The sequence below is a fragment of the Diceros bicornis genome, chromosome 38 (assembly GCF_020826845.1).
Source record: "Diceros bicornis minor isolate mBicDic1 chromosome 38, mDicBic1.mat.cur, whole genome shotgun sequence".
In the NCBI taxonomy this organism is placed as follows: Eukaryota; Metazoa; Chordata; class Mammalia; order Perissodactyla; family Rhinocerotidae; genus Diceros; species Diceros bicornis.
The window spans coordinates 32,040,429-32,067,573 of NC_080777.1; the positions used below are offsets into that span (position 1 = coordinate 32,040,429).

Here is a 27,145-nt window from a genome sequence, read left to right on the forward strand (position 1 = left end):
ATCATGTTCACTGCCAATAGTCTTGTTTTCATCTGTCACCATACATATGTGCCCCTTTACACCTTTCCCTCTTTCCCTCTAGTAACCACCATCTGTACTCCTTATCTATGTGTTTGTTTATTTATTTTCCCATTATGAGGGAAATCAATCAGTATGTTTCTTTGTCTATCTGACTTGTTTCACTTAGTATAATACTGTCAATGTCCATCCATACTGTCACAAATGGCATGATGTTGTCTTCTTTATGGCTGAGTAGTATTCCATGGTATATATGTATATATATCACATCTTTATTCATTCATCCATTGATAAGTACTTGAGTTGCTTCCCAGTGTTGGCTATTGTGAATAATGCTGTGAAGAACATAGGGACACATACATTTTTTTGAAATACTGACTTCATATTCCTCGGATAAATATCCAGAGGTAGAATAGCTGGATCTTATGGTATTTTTATTTTTAATTTTTTGAGTAATCTCCATCCTTTTTTCCATAGTGGCTGCAGCAGTTTTCATTCCGACCAGCAATGTATGAGGGTTCCCTTTTCTCCACATCCTCTCCAACACTTATTATTTTTTGTCTTTTTAATAATAGCCATTCTGATGGGTGTGAGGTGATATCTCATTGTAGTTTTGATTTGCATTGCCCTAATAATTAGTGACGTTGAACATCTTTCATGTGCCTGTTGGCCATCTGTATACCTTCTTTGAAAAAATGTCTTTTCATAACCTCTGCTCATGTTTTGATCAGGTCGTTCATTGTTTTTGTTGTGGAGTTGTATGTGTTCTTTATATATTATGGAAATTAACCCCTTGTCAGATATATGATTTGCAAATACTTTCTCCCAGTGGGTAGGTTGTCTTTTCATTTTGTTGACAGTTTCCTTTCTTGTGCAGAAACTTTTTAGTCTGATGTAGTCCCACTTCCTTATTTTTTCTTTCGTTTCCCTTGCCTATCAAGAGACAAAGACAGACATTATATAATGATAAAGGAGACATTCCACCAAGAAGACATAATACATTAATATACATGCACCTAACACAGGAGCAACAAACTATGTAAAGAAACTATTAACAGACTCAAAGGGAGAAATCGACAGCAAGACAATAATTGTAGGGGACTTCAACACCCCACCCACATCAATGGATTGATCATCCACACAGAAAGTCAACAAGGTAACAGTGGCCTTAAAAGAAACATCAGACCAGATGGTCCTAATAGATATATAGAGAACATTTCATCCCAAAACAGCAGAATATACATTCTTCTCAAGTTCACATGGAACATTCTCAAAGATAGACATATATTGGGAAACAAAGCAAGCCTCAATAATTCTAAGAAGACTGAAATCAGATCACGCATTTTTCTGACCACAATTGTATGAAACTAGAAATCAACTACAAGAAAAAATTGGAAAAGTCACAAATATTTGGACAGTAAACAACATGCTACTGAACAACTATTGGATCAATGAATAAATCAAAGGAGAAATCAAAATATACCTAGAGACAAATGAAAATGAAAAACAACATATGAAAACTTATGGGATGCAGCAAAAGTAGTACTAAGAGTGAAATTTATAGCAATACAAGCCTAACTCAAGGAACGAGAAAAAGCCCAAACAAACAATCTAACACTGTACCTAAAAGAACTAGAAAAAGAAGAATAAACAAAGCCTAAAGTCAGTAGAGGGACAGAAATAAAAATCAGAGCAGAAATAGATGAAAGAGAGGCTAGAAAAAGAATAGAAACGTTCAATCAAACTAAGAGCAGTTTCTTTGAGAAGATAAGTCTCTTCCTTTTGAGGTAGAGATGGCATGTGGGCAGAGATTATAAGATCACAAAATCCAGACGCTCATTCAGAGAACTCCCTGAACTTTAAGCATCTTTTAAGCAATTTTTTAGCATCTTTAATACATTCAAATATGCTGTCCCTTTAACATCTGTTTGAATACGTGTGGCAAAGTCAAAGGACAGGCTGTACTAGGCACCAGAGGATGATAATACCTTCCCTGCCTTCAACAACAAAAGGTCCAGGAAACTGACTTATCTTAGGTCCAATTTGAGAACTGTTTGGGAGAAATATAGTGAAAAGTAAATAAACCAGACAAGAATAAAAGAATTGGACAGAGATCTGCTAGCAAAGAAAAATTTTCCCAGCTACAGACAAATAGAATCTGGACAGAATGAGAAGGCTCATAACTACACCTGGCACCAGGGAGTAAAGTGGAAATCTCACAAAGGAGGCCACTTTGAGGCCTATAAACACCTTGTAAAACTACTCATTTGTATTTCAGAACAACAACATGTTTAGGATGTACGTGTTCAATATATGCATGTCCTGGGTTCTCCCTATGATATTTTCCTTACTTATATGTATATTTCGCTAAACCTTTGTTGATTATAAAGCAAAGCGAAGAGAATAAGAGTGTGGCAGAGGTAAAGAGCAAATTAAAAACAAAAAACATACTGCAGTCATCATGTTGAGACTATAAAGTAAACTGAATTAACTGATGGACAAGAGATGCTTTCTGTAATTTTTTTAACAAATTAAGAGATTCATAAAATATTCTTCAGCATTGACGGTAATATACAACGCATAGATGAGTTAGTTCAAGCTTTACCTTCAGGGACAGTCATTGACCCTAATAGAGAATTCAGATCCCAGGGGTCAGCTAGTCTTGTATCAGAAAGCGTCACATTTCAGAGCTGGCTGTGCGTTTCAGCTATTCACGTCTCTTTAAGATAGTCATAGCTTGATAAGCACCACAGGCTTTTCTACTTAGCTTACTGAATATCAGAAATAGCTTTTCATTGGTGAAATGAGTGGTTCGTTTAATTAGCACGAATTTAGAAATGAGCTCTCATTGGTGAAACTGAAAGACTTCTCTATATGTGGATTGGCCAAAATATCAGAGAATATCCTCATACTTAGTGGAAGAAGGTAAGACTCGGGCAAGGGAGGATGTCAGGCGTGATGTCCTGACAGTGCTGCACCAGCTGCTGGTTTAGGAAAATGTCTCCCTGCCTGTTGCCAGCCATTAGGCACAGGATCCTGCCTCCTTCATATCTGTATCATGTGAACCTTTCATGGAAGTTGTAGCCGGGCATCTATCAGGGTAGCAAACTGCACATCCTCTGATGAAGGGACTCTTGCCTAGAGCGCTTCATCATCCTAATACAATGATTCCACTCAGTCTTGGACATCGCTGGCTCCATATAAAACAGGCGGCACCAACAGCCAAAGGGATAAATGGTTTCACTTAGGATTCCACGTTCACACCAATACAATGTATGCTATAAGCACTCTATACAACCCCATATAAACTATATATATATGGAAAGTTCAGTTGGTCCTCCAGGCTTTCAGCCACACCCCAGGACTCTCACACATTACAGTGCTGTGAGGTAATCTCAAAACCTCTCCTTCACCGCATGGCTCCAGTAGCAGAAAATAAGGAAAACACAATTTATTTCATGGCTTTTTAGTGTCTACAGATGCCATCCCTTCAACCAGACTATCACTTATATTTTTCTACATGCCTCCCGTCCACCCCCCAAATTCGTCCCTCCCTGTTTCTTGAGTCAAGCTCCACTTCTCTAGAAGGCCCTCCCTGGTCTTCCCCTCACAGAGTCCCATCAATCACTAAAGTCTGGTTGATGGCCCAGCTCACCTGGACCACTTCGGAATCAGCACACAAACACAGCACACCTGCACCCCTCGTTTTGACAATAATGTTGTGCTTTCTGGAAGGGTGGCGGCTTAACACTTTCCTGAGTGTATCTCATCTTCCCTCAAATGCACTGAAAGTCTCTTCAGCACGAGAAATGTGCACACTTGTCCTGTCAATCCCCCCACTCTTGACAATGTGATGATAACTGCATAACAGCCACTTAATGTCTATTGAATGAACACGCTTGTCAGGTAGAAAAATAAAGGAGATGGCTTGTCAATATGAGCAGCAGCTGTAGCTGGTAATCTCATATTTTCATCATTTGCTTAACAAGGGACCAAAAGATACCCACAAACTTTGTGGGTTTCATTTGAAAAACCAAGGTAGAAAGTTATCAGTTATATTGAAATAATGGCAATTACAGAAGATAAAGAAAAATACTGAGTAGACAAAAATCCTAGGATATCATCAATACTGGCGCCCAGACAGATCTCCTAACTTTACAAGGCCTCAGCGTTCTCATCAGGAAATCAGGAATGATACCCGCTCTGGCCCTGTTCATAGGGCTGGTGTGAGGCAGGAGCAAACACTATGCGGAAAGAGCTAAGACGATGACAGCTGTTATTCAGAAATAACACACCAGGAGTACCACTCGTTTTGACATTTTAAAAATCTATGTTTAGGGCCGGCCCCGTGGCTTAGCGGTTAGGTGTGCGGGCTCCGCTGTTGGCGGCCGGGGTTCGGATCCCGGGTGCGAACCGACGCACCGCTTCTCCGGCCATGCTGAGGCCAGGTCCCACATACAGCAACTAGAAGGATGTGCAGCTATGACATACAGCTATCTACTGGGGCTTTGGGGGAAAATATAAATAAATAAAACAAAAAAAATCTATGTTTAGTTAGAATAATCACACATTATTTCCTGTGTTTAAAAATTTCTCCTCGGAGGAATTCAAAGTCATCACCATATGTCCACATCAAGGCCTCTCCAGAACCAGTGCTGAATCTTTTCTTTATTGTGAGAAGCTAGTTGAGCTAGCTTGAGACTCCAGAGCTTTCTTGGCATTTGTGCTGATTGTCACTGTTTTGCATTCACTTAATAAATTTGCTGTGCCATTTCCTCGACCATTGAAGCATGTCTTTTTCTCTGCTGTGTTTCTGTTTAGCATTTCAGAAATGTAATTATTGGGGCCGGCCCCAATAACTGCTCGGGTTTTGGGGGGGGAAAAAAAAGGAGGAGGATTGGCAATAGATGTTAGCTCAGAGCCGGTCTTCCTCAGCAAAAAGAGGAGGATTAGCATGGATGTTAGCTCAGGGCTGATCTTCCTCCCAAAAAAAAAAAAAAAGAAATGTAGTTATTTTCCAAGTAGGGTAATAAGCTCCTTGTCTGCAGACACTATATCCTATAACCCCTGTTTTCCCCAGGATATTACATATTCTGTATACATAACAGACAGACAATGAGTACTAAGGAACTGATAAATAAATGGCAAGCAATAGGATATATTGGAGCACATGAGGAAGCCATTTGGGGTAAAACTAATTTGGCCAGAGTTTGTTTTTCCAAAAGGGCCTGTCGCCTGCATTGTGTGTCTGCTTTCCCATGTCCCAAACAGAAGAGAATATGCCCTTAAGATAAGGATGCCCTCATTGGCATTACCTTAAGCATGAGCATTTCTCCCTAAGCTAGGATTTGCTTGCTGCAGTCATCCTGTGACCACCTAGTTCGAGACAACAGACCTGACGCCAGCCAAGCCCATCGAGACAGCAGACCTGCTCCCTGCTGTGTCCGTCAATAGCTATTCTGGCAGGGCAGTCTGACAGGGCGATTTTGTCGCTATAGTAAAATGGACATTACAATCCTATGTGATACATGCTCTTTGACAGCATATAACTGCTCTGTACACCCCACTTCGTTGATGCCCTTCCTTCCTTAGGGAAGGAAGGCCCTGGGCCATGGTCCTCAAAAGGCGGCTCATAATAAACTCACTCCAATTTTGATTTATACATTGATTATGGATTATTTATGTAGACATTTGTTGGTGTAGTCATGGCAGGATTTCAGAGAAACCCACCAGAGACCACCTGGAATCTACACTGAACTGGCATTGGGTACCAATAGGGGCCCATTGTGCCCTCCAGATCACTGCATTCTTCAGGTGACCCCAGTGAGTTCTCCTGAAACTTGGACCTCCTTATTGTAAGTCAACAGTTCAGAATTTACTTGAGCTGTTTTCAAGGCTTAAGGCTAGGTGTCTTAAGGGTGTACTGGTACATAATCTAGGTTAGAGGAACCTAGGGGGGAATTCCTAGGAACGAGAAACCCAGGGGAAATTTCCTAGACCAGAGGAGGCTAGGGGGCACTTTTGGAGTGAAGGGGCCAGGCTGACCTTTTTAATTTGGCTTAAAATTGGAAAGAATTGTGTTTATAAGGTCTGAACAAAACTGCTTGATAGAGAAATGAGAGACTGAATCTGTTCAGCTGTGAAAAAAAGGGACATTGCTCCTCCTGGCCTTTTGGGCATTCTCAGACCTGAAGCTGTAAAACTGCTAGAAGAAAACATAGGCAAGAGGCTCCTCCACATTGGTCTTGGCAATAGTTTTGTGGATATCCCACCAAAACTGCAAACAACAAAAGAAAAAAATCAACAAATGAGACTACATCAAACTTAAAATCTTCTGCCCAGCAAAAGAAACAACCAACAAAATCAAAAGGCTGGGAGAAAAGTTTTACAAACCATGTATCAGATAAGGGGTTAAATATCTAAAATTTATAAAAAATTTATACAACCCATAACAAAATTTATAATGAACTCATACAACCCAATAACAAAAAAGCAATCCAATTGAAAAATGGGCAAAGGATTAAATAGACATTTGTCCCAAGAAGACATCCAAATGGCCAACATGTACATTAGAAGGAGATCAATGTCACTAATCATCAAGGAATTGCAAACCAAAACCACAAAGATCTATCCCCTCACACCTGTAAGGATGGTGATCATCAAAGAGACAAGAGATAATAAGTGTTGGCAAGGATGTGAAGAAAAGGAAACTCTTGTGTGCTGTTCATGGGAATTTAAATTGGTGCAGCCACTATGGAAAAGACAGTGGAGGTTCCTGAAAAAATTAAAAATAGATACACTTCAGTATATTTATCCAAAGAAAATGAAAACACTAACTTGAAAAGATATATGCAACCCTGTGATTATTACAGCATTATTTATAATAGCTAAGATATGGAAACAACCTAAATGTCCATCAATAGATGAGTGGATAAAGAAAACGTGGTATGGGCCGGCCTGGTGGCATAGTGGTTAAGTGTGTGTGCTCTGCTGTGGCAGCCCGGGGTTCAGATCCCTGGCGCACACTGCCTCACCGCTTCTCAGGCCATGTTGTGATGCAGTCCCATATAAAGTGGAGGAAGGTGGGCACGGATGTTAGCCCAGGGCCAGTCTTCCTCAGGAAAAAGCGGAGGGTTGGCACATGTTAGCTCAGGGCTCATCTTCCTCACAAAAAAAAAGTAAAGAAAATGGGGTATATATTTACAATGGAATATTATTCAGCCATAAAAATGAAAAAATCTTGCCATTTGCAATGTCATGGATGGACCTTGAGGTCATTGTGCTAAGTGATATAACTGAGACAGAGAAAGACAAATACCATTTGATCTCAGTTATACATACAATCCGGCTCTGCAGTTTCTCACCAAACTGCCACTCGCAGGCTGAGTCAAGTACCAGTTTTCTTTAGTGAATCCAAGCGAATGCCTCTCAGAAAAGGCTTTTAATTGCAGTGTGTCTTGGAATTTATGTGTGAGACAGTCTTAATTCCTAGAGCTGAGGGAGGTTCTGCACAGTTTCAGATCCAGAAATGGAAGACAGAGATAGTTTGACTCAGCTCTAGGGACAAGCCTCTAAGGGCTCTGCAGTTTCTTGCCAAACTGCCACTGGCAGGCCGAGTTGAGAACTGGCTTTCTTTAGTGAATCTGAGGGAATGACTCTCAGAAAAGCTTGGTAACTGCAGTGTGTCTGGGAAGTTATGTGTCAGAGAGCCTTAATTCCTAGAGCTGAGGTAGGTTCTGCACAGACTCAGTTTCAACAATGGAAGACGGAGAGTTTGGCTCAGCTCTAGGAATAAGCCTGTAAGGGCTCTGCAGTCTTCTTGCCAAACTGCCACTGCCAGACCGAGTGGAAAACAGGCGTTCTTTAATGAATCCGAGGGCATGTCTCTTGGAAAAGGCTTGTAACTGCAATATTAGTGGTGGCTGTGTGTCTTGGCAGTTCTGGTGAATGGCTGAAATTCAGTATTCAGATTATTCAATGCCATGATTTGGGATGTTCAAACAGAAACGGAGGCCCCTGTTCTGTGCCCAGATGGGAATTTATAGAGATATCATGAAGAGAGGTTCAAATTCAGTATACAAAATTCAGTTGATTTTCTATATACCAACAAATAATTGGAATATGAAACAATACCGTTAACAATACACACACATACACAAAGAAATCCTCAAGTGTAAATCCAATAAAATATTTACAGATATCTGTGGAAAAAAATATGAGACACTTAAAAGCAATAAAGGAAAAAATAAATCAATTGAGATATATTCCTTGCTCATGATCAAAAGTCACAATATTATTAAGATGTCAATTCTTCTTAAATTGATCTAAAGATCCTGTGCAATTCCAATAAAAATCTCACCAAGCTATTTTGTAGATATTGAAGAACTCATTTGAAACCTTGAGTGGTCTAGACAATCCTGATGAAGAACAAATTGATGAACTCACACTTCTCAATTTCAAGATTAATTACAAAGTCAAGAGACTGCGATATTTTACAATGCTACAATAATCAAGAGACCGTGATTTTTTTTATATAATTTTATTTATTTATTTTTTTCCCCCAAAGAACCAGTAGATAGTTGAATGTCATAGCTGCACATCTTTCTATTTGCTGTATGTGGGATGCTGCCTCAGCATGGCCGGAGAATCTGTGCTTCGGTGCACGCCCGGGATCTGAATCGTGATATTTTAAAAATAGGGCCGGCCCCATGGCTTGGCAGTTGGGTGTGCGCGCTCCGCTGCAGGTGGCCAGGGTTCGGATCCCGGGCTCGCCCCGACGCACTGCTTTTCCAGCCATGCTGGGGCCGCGTCCCACGTGCAGCAACTGGAAGGATGTGCAGCTGTGACATACAACTATCTACTGGGACTTTGGGGGAAAAATAAATAAATAAAAATTAAAAAATAAATAAAAAATAAAAAAAATAAAATGATTAGACACAGAGGTAAATGGAAAATCATGGAAAGTCCACACATAGACCTCTGCAAATACAGACAACTTGATCTTGGTCAAGACAATAAATGCACTCCAACATAAAAAATAATAGTCTTTTAGGTCTTTAGTCTTTTAGTCTCTAGTCATCATCAACCATGGTGATGATACAAAAGGATAACCCTATGGAAATAAATGAAGAAAGACACCAACTTTGCACCTGAGACATAAATTTACTCAAAATCACTCATCAACTTAAAATAAAATGCAAAACTGTAAAAATCATTCTGGGAAACAGGAGAAAATCTTCATGATTTATAGTTTGATGATTAGTTTTCATATTCAACACAAAAAGCACCATCCATGAAGAAAATAATTGATCATGTGGACTTGGTTAAGTTTAAACTATCCAATCTGGGAAAGACGGCATTCACAGAGTGGAAATACAAACTCCTGACTAGGATAATACATTTGTAAAACACATATCTGCAGAAAGACCTGCATGCAAAATATTCAAAGAACCAATCAAATACTGCAACAAGAAAACAAACTCCCCAAATTAAAATAAATAGACCAAAATATGAATAGACAAGTTACCAAAAATATATATATACATGGCAAATAAGCAAATATAAATTTCTCAACAACAAGAAATTATTGGAAAATAAAATGCATTGTGCATTAAGAAAAAGCAAATTAAAACACCAATGAGATACTCTACTCTTCTAGTAGAATAGCTAAAACCCCAAAACTGACAATACTAATTACCGGTGAGGATGTAGGACAATAGGAAATCTCATTTACTGCTGATGGGAACACACACAGTACAACCTCTTAAGAAGACATCTTGCTAATTCTTGTGAAGCTAAATATAGTGTCACTATATGGTGCACCAATTGTGCACCAGTGTATTTCTCCAACTACTGTGAAAATATACATCCACACACAGACCCCTAAGAACATCTAAAAAGCAGCTTTATTCACAGTGGCCAAAACCTAGAAGGAACCAAGATGTCCTTTAACAAGTGAATGACACCCAAGCGTGGGACACTGAGTGAAGACACTTGAGGCACACATGGGCTACAGGCACAGGGTAAGGAAACACAAGAGTTCAGACAGGGGCTAGAGGAACAGTAAATGAAAACACTGGTTGTCTAGATAGGCTGGAGGCACAGAGAATGTAGACAAACACGAGCTGGCATGGGCTGAAGCACAGCGGACAGGCACACTCAGGGATGGAAAGGGATGCAGACACATGGAATGAGAGAGACACGTGAGGTCTGGTATAAAATGTGGGCACAGGAGATAGAAACACTCGAGGAAATGTATGCGCTGCAGGTACATGAGAGAATTACATTAGTTGTCTGACATGGGTTTTAGAGAGAGGGGATGGAGACTCATATGGGTTGGCAAGGGCTACAGGAACAAGGAATGGAGACTTTTGAGAGGTGATATGGACAGAGGGGAGAGAAAATCTTGACAAAACAAAAGGGCAGACATGGGCTGCAGTCATATGAGATGGTGACACTCGACACAAGATATGAGCTTCAGGTAGAGGGATGGAGACACACAAATGCTGGCATGGTTGCAGGCTCATGGGCTGGAGACACTATGGGGCAGACATGGCTTGCAGCACAGAGTTTAGAAATACACTAGGGAAGACAAGAGATACCAGCTACATCTGTGTGTAGCCTTAAATGAATGTATGAGTATGGAAGAAAGACAGGAAATCCACAATCTCAGCTTCTGTCTCAAGAATTAAAAGAGAATAACACTGGAAAAAATACAGATAGGAAACAATAATAAAGATAAGAATCAATGAAATAGAAAAATACTAAAGAAATAAATCAGGCTAAAATTTATTTTTAAAATATTAATAATGTTAATAAATCACTGGAGGTTGTGGAGTTTTTGTCCTTGGAAACTTCTCAGAAACAAACATTAAGCCATTTGTCCTGGATAGACTTTAGACCTTCTCCTGCTGGGGTTCACGACCCCTTCAAGTTTCTTCTGTAATTTTAATCTACTGCTAAATTAAATGAGAGAAGGCATGGTGAAGTCAAATATAAGTGTGGTCTGGGGGGTTCATTAGAGGAGTGGTGGAGAAACAGTAAACACACCTGGGATGCCGTAGGGTTCTGAGAAGCAGAGGAATAAAAGTCTGTAAAGGGCTTGAGACATATTAGGTCCTCAGTAAATAACCATTGTTATCACTAATAATTCATTTCCAATAGTGTAGATAAAAGAAAGTGGGCTATTCTGTCAAAAAAATCTTCCTCAAAAATGTCTTAATTGACTGAAGATTAAATAATCAAAGCTGGCTTTGTTTTTAATATTCTTTCCTAGCCAGGTAGGGGTTGACGGAAGCAAGCAAAGGAATTGGGCAACACTTAGGAGAGTCACAAACCTTGAACTTAGAGTAATCTTTGCTTTAGTCTCTGAAAATTCAGGAGCCTCTAGATCCAAATGCCAACACATTGAAGTTGTTGGTGAATCTTGATGAAGATTTTGATAGTTTTGGCTGTCTGCTCTAGCAAAGCATCCTTTGAAACCTAAGGTTTCTAAGCCGGTGGTTCTCAATGTGCAGCTGGTCAGCAGCATCACCTGGGAAATGGTCAGAGACGTAAATTCTCAGGTCCGCCATCCTACTGGATCACAAATTCTGGGATGGGCTCAGCATTCTGTGTTGTAGGGGACCTCCACACAGTTCTAATGCACACTGGAGTTCGAGAACCACTGTCTTAGGAGAAGCCAGTCCTAGGTACAACATAGGGTTAGCAAGGATTCCTCTCTCACGAGGGCTTCTCCTGAGGCCCCATGGACAAAATAAGGATTCTTTTTAATGGTTCTTTTTATAGGAAGAACTATCCGCTCAACTCCAGGCAGCCTTCTTCAGGAATTTTTCCAATACAACCAGGAGCTCTGAAATTTGGATTCAAAAAAGAAAAAAATATAAAAAATTGGCTCAACGTTCAAGAAATTTTCCTGCTTCAGATTGAGGGTGGAGAAGTAGCTGAAATAGAGAAAATTTTCCCAGAACACTGATCTATCATTTCTTGATGGAAACCACTGACTTCTTTCAGTGGAACTAAACAATGACCAGGAAGGTTATGGTTAGTCTGATGTGTTAGAGGAGAAAGCACAAAGAGGAAAAAAAAAAAAAAAAAGGGGAGAGGGAGAGTGAGGAAGGGAGATAGAAACAGCGACCATCAGTCAGAGGTAGTGAGAGGCGGGGTAAAGGAATAGAAGATGCAGAGGGAGAGAAGCAGGTGCCGCTCGGTAGGAAACACACCTGTTGATACTGTGCACGTGTGGCTTTCATAGAAAAGTGTAAGGTTTCTAAAAAGCAAAGAAAATAAAAACAAATTCACCCAATATAGTAATTTGTCCTAAATATTAATTGATCAGGTCTGATCACGCTGATGTCTTCCTTCTCCTTTATTTCATTCCTGTCTCAAAGTCTATGTCCTGCCCTTGTCTAAGGCTTCAGAAACACACCACAATTCAAACTTTCACAAGGTGAACTGTTTAAATCATTTCACCTTCTTCTTTCCTTGCCCTTCTGCACAAAATAGATGCCTTACACTGTTAAATTACCTTTCAGTGCCTTTCAAAAAAACTTTAAAAAATTTGATTCTTAAAAGTACAGTTTTAGATTTACAGATAATTGAACAGAGAGTACATAGCGTTCCATACACACACCGCACTGCCCCTCTCCTCTCCTCCAAGCCCCATCTCCCCTATTATTAACACCTTGCATTAGTGTGATACATTTGTTATAATGAATGAACAATATTGATACATTGTTATGAACTACAGAGCCTAGTTTGAGGGTCACTCTTTGTGTTGTACAGTTCCATGGGTTGTGACACACATATAGTGACATGTAGCCGCCATTATGTACAGAACAGTCTCACTACCCTAAAAATCCTCTAAGCATCAGATTAGCTGTTAATGGCTTTTTAAAATATTAAGTTGTCAGAATAACGTAAATTTTTACGATGAAAAATGTTCCACAGGTGCTAAGTTTTGTTAGTTTCACTATTATGATCACTATTAGAAATAATGGAAAAAAAATGAATCCCTATATAAATAGCAAAAATCATAGAATTTGAAAGATAAAAAGATCTTGAAGATGAGGAAACCCCCTATTCTTCAAGACCCTGCCCTCCAGTCTCTCAGCTTTCTGTGTCATTTATCTGCCAAATCCACTGAGGAGAAAGAAAGACATCGATAAAGAAAAACAAAGCAAAAAACAAATTTTGGTTCTAAGTGGTCCTCTTGAGCCCAATTTAATCAAATACGGATTCTTTTTTATTGCCTATTTGCATCAGGAACATAATTACTAGCTGGAGCCTAATTTGAGAACATTCATTATGAATGAAATGTCATATCTAAGAACAGAATGGAATTCACTGAGGCTTTATTCTTGGAGCATTTGTAGGATTAAGTCAGGACACACTGTGAGAGTGATAAATAAGTTCTGTATATTTTTCTTCTCCAAGACCATGGATTTCAGCCACACTTTATACCCATGTACTTTGCAACAATGAAAAACAATTAAACAATGACCTTGAATATTTAGCCCTCAGATTCATTAGTCTTTAAAATATAAATTGAGCAATTTAAATGTAGATGACTGAAAGACTATGGAGATTTCTAGAATGTCACATTAGGTCCTTTAGAAGTGAAGAATTGACTCTATAAAACATTTCTATTCCTTATCATACCTTGACAATAGTGCTACTGTGACTCTGTTTTAAAGAGGATAATGCCAGGCTTTACTTTAATTTACACGTTTTTAAGTACGTGTACTTAATATTTCTCAGTCTCTTGAAAACTTTTATCATTAAACTCAAACTTCATTTAAATCACCAGACCTATTTGATGAAGTCAACATGATGATTTACTTGCAAACTCCTCAGAAAATTACTAATTTAACCTTACTTTGGATGATCCATTCTAGAACTCAAACTGGATTTGCCAGGCCCGTCAAAACGGCTCATAGCTCTGCGTTTGTACATTTATCTGGGAAGATATCAACTAAGGGTAAATGTTCTTCCCAGATGCTTTCTTTACCTCAAACAGCAATACTTCCAAAGTTTTAATGAAAATGTGGACAATTTGGTGAAAACCAAGTGACTTGTTTGTTTTAGCATGCCAATGAGATTAAGAAAAGTATTTTAATTATTGTTATTGATTATAAAAATCAGAAGAAAACAAATTTCTTTGTCCAAAGACATTTCTGCAAGTGAAATTGTCTAAAAAACTGACAGCTTGCCTCCTCTTTTAACCACTAAACCATAAGAAATGTAATACCGTGGGCAAACACTTGAGCACTGTCACCTGCACAACTCCCCAGCGCTGTCACCCCATCAAGGCCACAGATCAGGGTGAGGAGTTGGCGGAGGGGAGACGGCTTCGCACTCAGCGTCTTTCCTTCCTGGGTAAGAACTCAGTCCCAGCTGCTCGCTGTCTAGTCTTCTGGGGAAGCAGAGAATTCTTCTGGGGACACGACACACTTCAGGTGTTAAGAATGTCATCATTCTTTTTTAAACAAATGTTAGATCATGTGACGCACTTCTCAGGACAGGAGGAGCCGCCTCAAGGGAAGGCAGATCTTCTCCAGGAGCTGACGGTCATCCAGGGAGAGCAGATTCAAGGGCTGCAAAGCGCCAGCCAGCTCCTGCTCGCGTCTCATGGACACCTCGGTAACCACGCGCCCGCGCCCATGCCCAGGCCGTGCCCCCCCCCCAGCCGTTCTCATTGTAGCCTCAGAGGCCCGCGCATGCGCAGAACCGGCGCTCAGAGCGGCAGAGGGGCCGGCGAGCTGGAGAGCTGCGTGACGCGTGCACCGGAGGCAGGGTCCCTGGTGCGGAGGTGGCGGCTGCGCTGGTTTGTGTGTGGGGATTGGCAGTTTCTGGATCCTTCCTCCAGGATTTTCAGCGCTGTGGAGCTCTCCTTTCTGCAGTGTGGAGGAGCGCTGGGCAGGAGGCGGCACCGAGGTAGGTGGTGGGAGGTGGGCGGCGGGCTCCGCGAGGAGATCTCCGCCGCTGATGGCGGGAGCGCGGTGGGGGGGGGGGTCGGCGGATGGGGACGGGGCTGCTGGCGGGCTGCCTCAGGCGGGGGAGCCAAACCTCTGTCCCTTGGAGGAGCAGAGGAGCGTCGCCTGGCCGGCGGGCCCCTTTGCCTTGGCGGGGCCCCACCTCGGCAGGGCCTCCTGCCCACCCAGCAGAGGTGCAGGGGGCGGCATGGAGTCACCTGCCCTCTGTGTGCGCCCTTGAGTTCGCGCTCCCCCAGGACCCCGTCTAGGCCAGGTCGCGACATCCCGGGTGAACACTTTCCTTCAGAAGACAGCCAGTGGTCAGCGCTCCTCTGCCTGACTCCGCGCAGGCTATTGGGCTCCTCATTGCGTTCTTTAAACAAATAAGTGTTCCTACTTCCTTGGGACCACCTTTATAGAAAAGCCTAATCCCATTAATGGTTTCTGATAATTGACTCTATATTTGCAAGGCGAACTTTGAAGCCTGTGAATTATTGTAAACTGCATTTAATGAAAGGAGCTTCAAACAATCCTTGGTGAAAATTATGTGACTTCCTAATAATAACTCACCTTTGGTTAAGATAGATTGATGACTGATCAATTGATGATTGACATAATGTGTATGGAATTTAGGTTTCAGTGGAAAGATTTTTCTTGGCAGTTGGTGCTAAAATTAAAATCGGATAAGGAGGAGGTTTTTAGAAGTAGTATGTAGTGTGTGTTTTGTCTCCGTACTCGTTTAGAATCGTAAGAATTTAGATTTGGAAAGCCCATAGAACAAGAATTTTCAAATTTTGATTTGACTGACATGGTGAAAGGTCAAAAGGCCAAATACGGTAGGATTTCATTTATATGATATTCTAGAAAAGATAAACCATAAAGAAAGACAACAGATCGTTAGTTGCCATTAGTTTTAATATTTAGTTAATTATTTAATTTAATAGTTTAATCATTAGTTTTAATATTTCTGATTAAAAAAATACATTTTAATGATAACATCCTAATTATGCTTTTGGATGATTACAGAAGTTAATAACCTATTAAATTCTGCAGTAGGAACAAATGACTTGTTATTGGTGTCTTTGAAGTGTAAGTATTGGTGGTACTGAAATTTTTAACTAAGCTTTTTGGATTCTGAACTACTGGTTTTTTTACTAGATCATGTTGGACGTGGCATATTACAAGTTTCAAAAGGCTCTTTAAATTATTGTAGCAGGCTGAAGCTATTAAATTGTAATGTAAGAGCTTTATAGATGAAACCGGCAAAATACAAAAAGCCATTCATCATTTTATCTTTGTTAAAAAATCAAGTAAATCTTATCATATACATGAATGACTTTTGGCTAGACAGTCCTGAACTTGACAAGATGGACTCATTAGTATGGGGAACTTGTTTTGGAATGTTAAAATGGGAGAAGATATATTAGTTTTACCTGAGGGTGACCCGAGTCAATGTGGTGGGTTTAGCTGCTTATATGCTCTTTCTGAGTTACGATCTTGATTAAACAGCTGGTCATAGACATACCAAGAAATTTGGACCATTTTATGTATCAACATATTAAGAAGTCCTATTTCTCTGATAGTTTCTGATTTCAGGGTGTCTGGGAAGAACAGTTTCTCAACATAGGTACTTTGGAATATAATTTTTGATAGTTGGCTTATTGAATCATAGAATCGTGGAGATGGAAATAATTTTAGTGGTTGTAGAGCCTAAACTCTTCATTTTCCACGAAATGGAAAGTGAGGTTTCTTGAGTTAAGTCATCCATAGTCTGACTGCTACTTAGTGACAGAGTTGGAAGTAAATGCTCGGATGCTTGTCTCCAGATTCTTAGTACAGTGCTCTCTGTGCTGTATGCATACTATTAAGGAGACAAACTAATGAGTTGCCTTCTCAGATCATATATGTAGCCAGCAGGGTTGATTCTTTCCCATATGCATTTTTTCCTTTCTTTTTAAAATAACTACTAACTACAATTAATTCATTCTCCTACCATGTCTAATGACTATCCTTATGTGTGTCTCCTCGAGCACACATGGATTCCCTAGAATGGACACCTGCCTGTGAGTGGATTGCTGGGCCAAAGGCTGATGTGCATCGGCAACTTGACGAGCTGCAGCCAAATCATCCTCTGAAGTTTTAACAATTTCCATTCCCACCAACAGTGTATGGGTCATCCTTGCCCTGGGAATTGTCAGATTGGCATTGTCAGATTTTTAAAGGTTTGCCAATCTGATGGGTGAGCAATGATGTATTTGTTTTCCTCTTGTTACAACTGTTTTGACAAATGCAGAGAGCTGTGCCACTACCACATTCAATATACAGAACAGTGCCAGCACCCAGAACTCCCTTCAGCTGCTCTTTTGTAATCAACTCTTCCCCCACCCTTAACCCCTGGAGACTAACGATCTGCTGTCTTTCCCTATGGTTTGTCCTTTCTAGAATATCATATAAATGGAATTCTACAGCATTTGGCCTTTTGAGTCTGGATTCTTTCATTTAGCACAATACATTCATTTTAGTGTTCATCCATGTTGTTGCCTGTATCAGCACTTCCCTCTGTTTTATTGCTGAATGTAGTATCCATTGTATGAATGTACCACAGTTTATCCATCCACCAGTTGAAGGACATTTGAGTTATTTTCAGTTTTGTCTTTTTTGACTATGAATAAAGCTGCTATAAATCTTTGCAAACAAGTTTTTGTGTGAACATAAGTCTTCTTCTCTTGGGTAAGCACTTAAAAGTGGAATTGCTGGGTCACATGGTATGTGTATGTTTAACTTTATTTTAAAAACTGTGTAGCAAAGTCATGGCCCACAAATGTGTCTTAATCCCTGGAACATAGGAATATATTAGTTTACTTGCCAAAGGTGAATTAAATTTGCAGATGGAATTAAGGTTGCTAATCAACTGACTTCAAAATAGGGTGATTATCCTGGATTATCTAGGTGGGCCCAGTGCATCACAAAGGCCCTTAAAAGGGAAAGAGAAGCAGCAGAGTAGAAAAAGATGCAACAAGGGAAGCAGGGCCAGAGAGATGCAGAGTTTCTGGTTTTGAGGGTGGAGGAGGGGGGCCACAGCCTAAGGAATGTGGTTGTCTCTAGAAGCTTGAAAAGGCTAGGAAATGGATTAACCTTTAGAGTCCCCCAAAAAGAACCCAGCTCTGCCAACACCTTGATTATAGTCCAAGGAGACCCGTATCAGACTGTTAACCTACAGAACTGTAAAACAATAAATCTGAGTTGTTTTTAAGCCATGAAATTTGTGCTAATTGGTTACAGCAGCATAACAAACTCCACTTTAAAATTGTTTTCCAAAGAGGCTGAACCACTTTGTGTTCCCACCAGCAATGTAGGAGTGTTCCAGTTACTTTCCATCCTCATTAACACTTGGTATGGTCAACCTCTTTAATTCTAGTCATTCTAATAGGTACGTAGCAGTATGTCAATGTGGTTTTTATGTGCATTTTTCTCATGATTAATGACATTGAGCATCTTTTCATGTGCTTATTTGCCATCTGTGTATCGTCTTTAGTGAAGTCTCCAAATCTGTGCCCATTTTAAACTTGGATTTTCTTCTTGCCGAGTTTTGAGAGTTCTTTATAGTCCTGTCAGATATGTGATTGGCAAAAGTCTTCTTCCAGTCTGTGGCTTGCCTTCTCCATCCTCTCACCAGTGTCTTTGGAAGGTCTGTGTAATGTAACTCGAGAGGCTCTACATGAACTTGTCTTCCTTCCTTGGGAAACAGAGTGAGGTTGGAGCACCTGAGTCCAATCAGACGTTGATCAGATTTGGGGCCGGGTCTCACTTTTAGTAAACCCAGCCCTTCCGCTTTCCCCTGTTCCTGTTTGCTGTGCTCCTCTCCCTCTGGTTCTAAGTCTGGTAGATCTCTGTCTCCTCTGGTTTGGGAGCCCACAGAAAATTCAGCTATGCCCTTCAGACATCTCAGCGCAGTTCTCCAACCTCCTACCTTACATCGCTTCACAATATGGCACATTCCCTGAAGGTCAGACTAATAGTATGTTTGGCTTCGGCCACTTCCACCACTGCTGGAGGTTTCACTTTGCTTCGTGGAAGCTTTTGGCCTAGTTCCCCAGATTCCTGTGTTGTACCAAAACTTAGCACAGGTGCTGTGAGGAAGAGCAGTTTGTGTGTCTGAAAGCCCTCAGGTTTCCTCTGCCACACCAGTCCTGCAGAATCACTACAAGTTTGGCTAGTTTCTCTTTTCCCTAGCCGAGACTCGGGCTGAGCAAGCCAGATCCTCGGCAAGCACTCAGAATCAGAAAACGCCTGCAGGAGAAAGAAAGATAAAAATCCTTGCTCACATAAAAGTGTTTTTCTTCTTTCTGGAATTTTAGTTGGTTGGTTCTGAAGCTCTCTGATGCTCTAAAAATATATCTATAATTTATCTGGCTGTGTCCAGTTTTGCAGCAAGTGTGCTTTCCTGTCCTAGTCTACTCTAAAACAGAAGTTCCCTTGTCATTAGTTTTTAACTCCATCAGTTATACATTGTCAATATTATTATTGTTTGGTAAAGTCATGCTTTCAATGATTTATTCAGATGTTACCCTTTTTTATCCTGATGATCCATTTTTACATCTTAGCATTTCTTCTATCAGTTTCTTTCTTCTTAAAGAAGAAAGTTTTCACTTTTTAAGTTTTTTTCCTTGAGGAAGATTAGCCCTGGGCTAACATCTGTGCCAGTCTTCCTCTATTTTGTATGTGGGTCACCACCATGGCATGGCTGATGAGTGTTGTAGATCCACTCTTGGGATCCAAACCCACGAACCCAGGCCTTGGAAACGGAGCGTGCTGAACTTAAACCACTACACCAGGTGGCTGGCCCCCTTAAAGTATATTCTTTAGAAGATCCTTAATGAGCATTTGTTGGTGGTAATACCCTTAGTAAATGTTTGCATAAAAATATCTTTAAGTCACCCTAGTTCTTGAGGTATGGTTTGATTGGATATACACTGAAAGTTCTTTTCTCTCTGTACCTGGAAGATTTATTCCAACTCTCTTTTGCCTTCCATTGTTAAGAAATGTATCATAGGTCTAAATGTAAGTCTCTGTAAGTGTTCTGTTCCTCTGTGGAGCTTCGAATATCTTCTTTTGTATTTAGTGTTCTTTGGTTTCCCTGGATGGATCTGGCTCTAGATTTTTTTTTTTTTTTTTAGTTGTGCTTGAGATGTATTCAGCTGCCTGTATCTAGAGTAGGAGTCTTTTATCAATTCTGTAAATTACTGTTATTATGTCTGAATATTCCTTTAAATCATATATATATTTATATTATTTAATTCAAATATATATAAACATACTTATACATATTCATTATATATTCATTAAATATATATTTATATTATTTAACTCAATATATTATTCAGTCTAGTGATTTATATTATTCAAAAAATATACATATATTATTTATATATGTAGATTCCTGTACTTACTGTTTGTACTGGGAGAAACACAGAAGAGATAGAAACAGACTGGATTAGTCTTGTCTGAACTCCTATCACGTAGGACTTGAATCATTCAACAAATGAGCCATTAATGGCGGCTATACCACTGGGATCACTTCTCCTTCCTTACCATCGCCTCCCCTCTGTGCTCCCACTCTAGTTCCAGGGCAAGTTACCTGTGGCTCCTGAGTGCTGCTCCTTGGCCTGGAAGGGCCTTCCTTCACCCCATCAACCCTGTGAGCTCACCTTACCCTTCAAGACTCGACTCCAGTGATGCCTCCTTGGGAAGCCCTCCCTGACGTTCTATCTCCCCAGACCTGCTCTAGGCCACCACCCTGCCTCCTGCCCACGTCCATCACTGCCTGGCACCTTGCTGGGCCCCCTTGTCTGGACTTCATGTCCAGCCCAGCCCCTCAGGAGGGGAGGAAATGCTTAGGCTCAGGGCAATGGAGCAGATTCCTGGACTGTGGTGACACTTCCCACCCCAGGAGAGGTCATTCTTTGGGCCTTTTCCAGCTTGGGCCCAATGCAGCTCAGGGGGAGCCAGGACACAGGGAGGCTGGCTCTGGGCTCAGCAGGTCACAGGGTCGGCCTAGGGAAAAGGCACAGGGGGCCACACAGAGGGGCTTGGGGCAAAACTCCAAGTCGATGATACCCTTGCTAAGGGCAGCAGGGGCCAAAGGCAGCTGCGCAGGCCGCAGGACGTGCTGGCGAGACTTTCATCTGCTCAGAGAGTCCCAGGGCTGGATGCAAGGAACTCAGGAGGCCCATCTGAGGTGGAGGTCACCTCGGGGGCATGCAAGCAGAAGCTGAGGGTCCCACAGCAAGTGGAATCTGAAGAGGTGACCCTCAAACTCCTTGCAGCTCTAACGTCTCCGAGTTGGAAGTCAGTCCCCTCAGTCACAGCCTCTAGCTGCCCCCTCACAAGGCTGTGCCTCCCAAACACCGCTCCCAAGGAGAGTGGAGGCTGAGGGTGAAGGCAACCTCCTACCCCTGAGAACCGTTGTGATCACAGCCTCCCGCAAGGGGCCAAGGATGATGAGAAAGGGACAGAGGGACTGACCCACACGACTTCCCCTCGGATGCTGAACATGCTTGTGATTCACCAGACCAATCAGTATCTGTCCCCATCCTCCACTCCTCTCTCCCCAAAAGGACATGTCAGTGTTTACTATGACATCCACAGACACATCAAGGGCATCTGGGAAGAATCATGTGTACATCTGGAGAGAAGGGCACTGTGAAAACCAGCAATATCTGCATCCATGTGTGCAGATACTGACATCCACATACAGCTGTCACATTCCTCCAGCAGCCCTGGAATACTCTGCAATCACGCTGGCAGATTTTGGCACATGGTAGCCAAACCAACTTGTGGTGTCCCCAAGTGCCACCACTGCTGGGGCCTACCATGAGGGTGGGAAGAGGCAGGGTGCCATGCCCCATCTCACAAAAGTCTGGCTGGTGTCCAGGAGGGTCTCACAGCCTTCGACAATCATGCCCCCCATGGCTATGTTTTCCTGGATGCTCTGTGTTTCATTTACTTCATTGTGCATTATCCTGTGGAGAGAGAAAATGTCAGAGACAGGCTGCCCCCACCTCTCAGCGAGAAGGTAATGCCAGGCCTCTGGCCAGACCTAAGAAGAAAGCCTAGGATTCTCAGGTGGATCCTGTGTTCACAAAGGGGGAGATAGCATGCATATTGAATGCCCGCTCTGCAGGGCACTCTAGGGGCATGATCTCCCATCATCATTTTGATAGCCCAAGGAGACAGGTGTTGGAAATGTAAATAGAGATTAATAGCTAGAAAGCAGGTCTGATTTAAAAGTCTGAACCACGTGGAACAGAGATGGCAAAACTGGGAGGACAGGAGTACTGGAAACAACCTTTCTTCATTACTCTGATCTCCACAACACTACTGGGCTTATCTCCATCCATAGAACTCCACCCACCCATCCTTCCTCAGGGCCTTTGCACTTAATGTCTCCACCCCTCCCCCAATGCACTTTATACAGTTGCTTCCTTAATGTTTGGGCCCTGGAATGACTTAGTTTTGGAGCACCTGGCAATCCAGCTGGCTCACGGAAAGACTGACTCCATTAGGCTCCAGCACGTCTTGGGGGGAGCAAGACACACCTTGCCTCTTAATCTAGAAAGAAGGACAACTCTCTTATTTGTCCTGTTCTGACTGCCGCAACACCCCTCCTCCAGGAGGTGGCGCCATTTAACTGCTTTTTAAAAATAGCATTGGTGGTGGGACCGGCCCCGTGCCTTAGCGGTTAAGTATGCAAGCTCTGCTACCAGTGGCCCGGGTTCGGATCCCCGGTGCTCACCAACACACCGCTTCTCCAGCCATGCTGGGGACGCGTCCCACATACAGCAACTAGAAGGATGTGCAACTATGACACACAACTATCTACTGGGGCTTTGGGGAAAAAAAGGAGGAGGATTGTCAATAGATGATAGCTCAGAGCCGGTCTTCCTCAGCAAAAGAAAAAAAGGAGGATTACCATGGATGTTAGCTCAGGGCTGATCTTCCTTACCAAAAAAAAAAAAAAAATAGCAGTGGTGGGAAAAGAAGCCTGTGAGTTACCAACTTTGCTAAGAGCCTTGGTGGGTTTTCAGGAGTCTTAGGAGGTTAGTAATCATGTGGGGAGGAGCTTCTGGAGAAATTACCCCACCTACTCCAAGAAAAGCACAAAACCTCTTATTTGTCTGCTGATGCCTCAAATTCTACAACCACGACCAGATCACCAAGAGGGCTGGTTAATGTGTGTGGTAGTAGACACTGTCCAGTTTAACCCTCCCAGCAATGAGAGATGACACTGGTCGAGCTGCATCCCTAATTAATGAACTCAGCGTGATGAGCAAATTACTGGGCCCCTCCGACCCTCAGTTTGCTCACCTGTAGAAGGTCGGAGTGAGGATGGAAGAGAATGCATTTCACTTGCTGACCTCAGGCCCAGCACATGGCAGGCGCTTGAGTAAAGGTCCGTGATCGCTGTTGCTAGTATCACTGGTTGCAAAGGTGTTATTATAAAACTATTATTATCCGTTGTTTTCTGGTTATCAGACTGGGTCATGGAGATGGGGTCTCTTCCTTAGGAGCCTCAGTCTGTCTCTCCCAGCAATGCTCTTCTCAGCAGCCCAGGCCCTAGCCCTCTTCTGGAAGGGACGGGGCACAGGGAGGCACCTTTCAAGGATATGCTAGTTCCCTGGATAGGGATTCATATTTGGAGGTGAGCAAAAGTAAGCAGAACCATTTCTTTTGACGAGGGTGGGGATTTTGCTGAGGAGGGCTGTATTTGCTACAAACAGGGGGGCGATCCCAGAGTAGCAACACTAGTTTCACTGTTAGACAAGTGCCAGCTGCAGCTGCTCAGGACTCCTGCCAGCCCCAACTGGAGTTTGTGCTGAGAGCCACACCGTCCAGGCAGCTGGGGAGGAGTTCCCAGGGCCACAGGCTCCCGGGGGAACTGGAAGTGACGACCTGGGTTACAGTGAGCCCAACAGATGAGATTCAGGAGAAAAAGCGGGACAAAGGCCAGAGGTAGGAGAGACCCAGCCCCAGGCGAGGAGTGTTTCTGAGCACAGCCAGAGAGGGTTGGTTATCTGATGGCTTCATGCCTGGCTGGGAGCTTTCCTCAGTCCCCCAAGGGGAGAGAGGAGCATGAAAGGGCTGCTGTCAGGGCGATGGGAAAACTCACTTCTGTGCCATTAAGGTTGTGTTCAGGTCAGATGCAGGTGATCAGGTGGAACAAAGGATGAGTAGGCTTTGGGAAAGGGGATCAGAATCTTAGGATAAATGCCTTGGCACCCATGTGCCTTCCTCGCAACTGCCCGCACCGGGACAGGGCATCCCACAGGGATGAGGAGCCTCGCTGGAGCCCCAAGTCTTCTCCTTGGGGAAGTGTGCAGGATTTGGCTCCTTGGGGTATGAGAGGACTGGGGTCCCCACCCCACAATGGTTTCTATTAGTCTACAATCACGCTCTGATTACATCTGCTCCCTGAATGAACCTCCACTCCGGGGCCTGTGCTCTGCCCTAGTCCAGCCTGGTCCTCCCACTGCCAGGCTGGGAGACATGGCCCTACTGGCTGCCTTTTGCTGGACACGGGAAGACATTTAGGGCACTGAGTGGTTGGCAGGGCTGGGGACTGTACCCCACATGCTGCAGAACCACATTCCCTTGCAGCTTCTGGCAGCCCATCACTGCGTATGAGGCTGCTCATCATCTCTTGGCCTCCATAAGGTGCAGACCCCAGGGCTCAGCTCTTGGTACGCACCTCGTTCCTGCCTAAACTCACTCCCCTGGTGATCGCACCACTCATGTGACTTTAAATACCACCTCTGACCTGATGGCTCCTGAATGGCTCACTCCCTTACACTCCAGACCCAAACGTCCTCCTCCCTTCTTGTCCTCTCCACCACTGTTGTCCATCTCAAGTTCAACACGCCCCCAGTAAAGCTCCAATGAAGCAAGAAAGACTTCCCCTCCACACCTGCCCCTCCTGCACCTTTCCCCATCTTGGTTAGCAGCAACTCCAACCTTCTGCTTGCTCAACCAAAAACTCTCGAATCACTCTTGACTCCCATCTTCTCTCTCCCCACATCTAATGCATCAGAAACTCCTGTTGGTTCCATCTTCAAAACACACCCAGAATCTGAACCTCCTGCTCACCTTCATACCACCACCTGGTGCAGGCCACCATCAACTGCTGCCTGTGCTGTTGTAGGCGCCTCCTCCCTGATCCCTCTGCTTCTGACCCGGCAGAGGAAGTTTCCCCCTGGGCTTTGGGGACTGAAAGAGGGGCAGCAGAGGGGCCTTGACTAGAGGGCTGGGGCCTCTGACACTGGACAAGTCATGGGCTTGTCCACCCATGTCACTGCCTGCTGTTGACTGCAGCCTTTGGCACTTGAAGGCCCATCACCCAGGACCCCCTCTGGGGCTCCTATACCACAGGTTGTGACACACTGGCACTGGAGAACAGAGGAAGTTGGCAGAGTGCCTGCGAGTCACTGGGCGGATCCCCACCCTGGCAGGCGGGCCCACGTGAGTGCTCATGGCCCTTCCTCGAACCCCATCTGTGCCAGGGACAGCACACCACCCACACAATCCCACCAAGTGCCCCCTGGGCTTGAGCTATGAACTCCTCAGATTGTTCCGTGTCCCTGCTTCCAGGTGGGACAGGCTGGGGGTCCCCCAACACCCACCCCTTGGGATCCTAACCTGAACTTGACATTTTACCATCTGGGGCTCAGCAAACTCCCACTGGGGAGCATCCTCAGCCCTGGCCTGTCCACCAGGGGGGGCACCTGGGAGCTGAGTTCACCCAGACAGCACCCCCAGTTTAGCCCTGGCGTTCTCCAAGCTGTTGGCTCGATGTGCTCGTGAAAAGTGGGCCAGGATCTCGTGCAGTGTCAGAATATGCCTGGGAATCTGCAGCAGGGAGAGGCAGGGGGACAGGGACAGAGGCAAGGATGGGGAAGGACAGAGGGACAGGGAGACAAAGGCAAGGAGAGAGACAGTGATGAAACAAGTCAGAGATATAGCAACAATGGAGAGAGGGAGAGAGAGACACCAAGTGGATGGAGAATGGTACTCGCAGCTCCCAGCACTCCCATGAGCAGGGCTGAGGACGGACACACACAGCACTTCTGATCTCAGATTCTAACGTGGAGGTTCTTCCAGGGTCTTGTCTGGGCCAAGAGCCCAGAGCTTGAGGCTCTAAGCCGGCAAGCAGAAGGGCCTGGAGGTGGGCTCAGGACCAGGAGCTCCCCCTCACCTTCCCACACTGCCTGCTCTGTGAGGCTGGACAGGCCTGCGGTCCACTGGGTCAGGGGCTGGCTGTAACTTCATTCTCCAGGCAGCCCAGACCTGGGGACTGTTAGGGCCTGGGGCCTCCTGGCCATGGCCCCCTGGTGCCCCCAGTTGTGGCTTCCTCCCAGCTGGGGCCGTCACTGCCATGGCCCCCCAGCAGGCTCCCCAGCCATGCGCCCTCAAGGACAGGGCTAGGTGCCAGCTGGAGCATGGGGTCAGTGAGGAAGGTCTCCAGAACTATCTCCTTGCAGTCAGTTTGGCCTCATAGTGCTTCAGCAGCTTGTCAAAGTCACTGTTCTGCTTGCAGTGGGCCAGGATCTGCAGGCTGTACTGGTGGCTGGAGACCAACTCCTGATAGAAATTGACCATGGGCAGCAGGATGGCCAACAGGTCTGCTCGGTGGGATGTCCCACAAGACCTTGGTCACCCAGCCCCACCCACGGAGGTCAGGGCCAGGCTCAGACCTCCCACCCAGAGACACCCTTGCCTTTGGGGATGACTCTGGCACCACTGCCCTATCCAGGGCCAGATAGGTGGCCTCAGGCAACAGGACAACATCAGAGTCACAGATCTTTATAGAGATGGGGCCCCGACTAGTCTGACTCCTGTGTATTGGAAGGTCGGAGGGGGCTGCTGTGGGTGCTGTGGTGTGCCTCGCCGCCTGAAGGGTCTGAAGGGCCACCCAGCTCTGGAGCTTTGGGGGGGTTGGCTGAGGTCTCTGTGGTAAGTGAATTGCAGCTCCACATCCCCTTTGGCCCTTTCCCCCCCATGAGGCCTCCCTCCCAGAGTGCCCCGCCAGTGACAGAAGTGACCCATCCGAGGTCATAAGGTGAGTCAGTAGCTGGCTTGGAGCCAGGTCTCCTGAGTCCCCC

At 43.9% G+C, this 27,145-nt stretch overlaps 1 protein-coding gene across 3 annotated transcripts in view; it reads left to right on the forward strand.

Annotated features, from left to right (window-relative positions):
* The window catches only part of LOC131399511 (ral guanine nucleotide dissociation stimulator-like), a 249,899-nt gene that overhangs the window by 185,974 nt on the left and 36,780 nt on the right, over nt 1-27,145 (forward strand). The window lies entirely within an intron of this gene.